A 2,810-nucleotide genomic window follows, 5' to 3' on the forward strand; every position below is an offset into this window, starting at 1 on the left:
CTTTTTTTTTTTTTTTCTTCCCCCAGCCCGCTTCCTCCGGGTTGACCCGGTGGCCGAGCGTCTCGCCGTCCCCGGACGCGGCGAGGGACTGCCTCCCGGCCGTCAGGATCGGGCCCACGGAAGTCTGATTTTAAAAAAAATTGGCCGACGCCACCGCGGAGGGCTACCCGGGCACCCCGGGCCCCGGAGCCGGAAAAGGGAAAAAAAGGATCGGGCCCACTAGAGACATGGACCCGGCCGCCAAGCAGGCCGCCCTGGGCTGACCCTCCCCGGCCGCAGCGAGGGACTGCCTCCCGGCCGACAGGATCGGGCCCCTGGAAGTCTGGGGGTGGGGGGGGGGGAAATCGCCCCACGCCCCCGAGGAGGGCTGCCCGGGCGGGCCTGGCCCCGGAGCTCGGAAAAAAAAAAAGGATCGGGCCCACTAGAGACATGGACCAGGCCGCCCTGGGCTCACCTTCCCCGGCCGCAGCGAGGGACTGCCTCCCGGTCGACTGGATCGGGCCCCTGGAAGTCTGGAAAAAGAAGAATGGAACCTGACGCCTCCGAGGAGGGGGCGCCCAGGGAAGGAGGGAGATCCGGGTTGACCTGCTGACCGGACGGGAAAGAGGCCACCGGGCGTCCCCCCCCTTAAAACCTAGGGGTTGACCTGGTGGCCGGAAAGCGAACCGGCCAGCAGGTGAACCCTTTCGATTCCACGGGTTGACCTGGTGCCCGGGAAGCGAACCGGCCAGCAGGTGAACCCGTTCGATTCCACGGGTTGACCTGGTGCCCGGGAAGCGAACCGGCCAGCAGGTGAACCCGTTCGATTCCACGGGTTGACCTGGTGCCCGGGAAGCGAACCGGCCAGCAGGTGAACCCGTTCGATTCCACGGGTTGACCTGGTGCCCGGGAGGGGACTCTGAAAATTTTTCAGCCCTTTCGACTCGGGGTTGACCTGGTGGCCGAGAGGGGACTCGCACGGCAGGCAAGCCGCCCTGGGCTCACCCTCCCCGGCCGCAGCGAGGGACTGCCACCCGGCCGACTGGATCGGGCCCCTGGAAGTCTGGAAAAAAGAATGGAACCTGACGCCTCCGAGGAGGGGGCGCCCAGGGAAGGAGGGAGATCCGGGTTGACCTGCTGACCGGACGGGAAAGAGGCCACCGGGCGTCCCCCCCCTTAAAACCTAGGGGTTGACCTGGTGGCCGGAAAGCGAACCGGCCAGCAGGTGAACCCGTTCGATTCCACGGGTTGACCTGGTGCCCGGGAAGCGAACCGGCCAGCAGGTGAACCCGTTCGATTCCACGGGTTGACCTGGTGCCCGGGAAGCGAACCGGCCAGCAGGTGAACCCGTTCGATTCCACGGGTTGACCTGGTGCCCGGGAGGGGACTCTGAAAATTTTTCAGCCCTTTCGACTCGGGGTTGACCTGGTGGCCGAGAGGGGACTCGCACGGCAGGCAAGCCGCCCTGGGCTCACCCTCCCCGGCCGCAGCGAGGGACTGCCTCCCGGTCGACTGGATCGGGCCCCTGGAAGTCTGGAAAAAAGAATGGAACCTGACGCCTCCGAGGAGGGGGCGCCCAGGGAAGGAGGGAGATCCGGGTTGACCTGCTGACCGGACGGGAAAGAGGCCACCGGGCGTCCCCCCCCCCTTAAAACCTAGGGGTTGACCTGGTGGCCGGAAAGCGAACCGGCCAGCAGGTGAACCCGTTCGATTCCACGGGTTGACCTGGTGGCCGGAAAGCGAACCGGCCAGCCGGTGAACCCGTCCGATTCCACGGGTTGACCTGGTGGCCGGGAAGCGAACCGGCCAGCAGGTGAACCCGTTCGATTCCACGGGTTGACCTGGTGCCCGGGAGGGGACTCTGAAAATTTTTCAGCCCTTTCGACTCGCGGTTGACCTGGTGGCCGAGAGGGGACTCGCACGGCAGGCAAGCCGCCCTGGGCTGACCCTCCCCGGCCGCAGCGAGGGACTGCCTCCCGGCCGACAGGATCGGGCCCCTGGAAGTCTGGGGGGGGGGGGGAATCGCCCCACGCCTCCGAGGAGGGCTGCCCGGGCGGGCCTGGCCCCGGAGCTCGAAAAAAAAAAAAAGGATCGGGCCCACTAGAGACATGGACCAGGCCGCCCTGGGCTCACCCTCCCCGGCCGCAGCGAGGGACTGCCTCCCGGCCGACTGGATCGGGCCCCTGGAAGTCTGGGGGGGGGGGGGAAATGGAACCTGACGCCTCCGAGGAGGGGACGCCCAGGGAAGGAGGGAGATCCGGGTTGACCTGGTGACCGGACGGGAAAGAGGCCACCGGGCGTGCCCCCGTTAAAACCCCTAGGGGTTGACCTGGTGGCCGGAAAGCAAACCGGCCACTGGGTAGGCCGGTCGGCAACCTAGGGGTTGACCTGGTGGCCGGGAAGCGAACCGGCCAGCAGGTGAACCCGTCCGATTCCACGGGTTGACCTGGTGCCCGGGAGGGGACTCTGAAAATTTTTCAGCCCTTTCGACTCGGGGTTGACCTGGTGGCCGAGAGGGGCCTCGCACGGCAGGCAAGCCGCCCTGGGCTCACCCTCCCCGGCCGCAGCGAGGGACTGCCCCTCCCCACCCCCCGGCTGACAGGATCGGGCGCACTGGAAGTCCGGGACAGTATTTTCCCCGACGCCGGGGAGGGCGGGCGGAGGGGCTCTGGCGGCCAGCCCGGGCCCCGGAGCTCGAAAAGGAAAAAAGGACCGGGCCCGCGAGAGACGGGGGCCCTGCCGCAGGGGGGGGGGCAGTCCGACCGGGGCTCACCGTGCGGCAGGCCCGGGCGTCGGCAGGGGAAAGCGGGCGAGGAGGCGCGGGGCCGGGT

This window comes from Chrysemys picta, unplaced genomic scaffold (genome assembly GCF_011386835.1).
Source record: "Chrysemys picta bellii isolate R12L10 unplaced genomic scaffold, ASM1138683v2 scaf301, whole genome shotgun sequence".
Classification (NCBI taxonomy): Eukaryota; Metazoa; Chordata; order Testudines; family Emydidae; genus Chrysemys; species Chrysemys picta.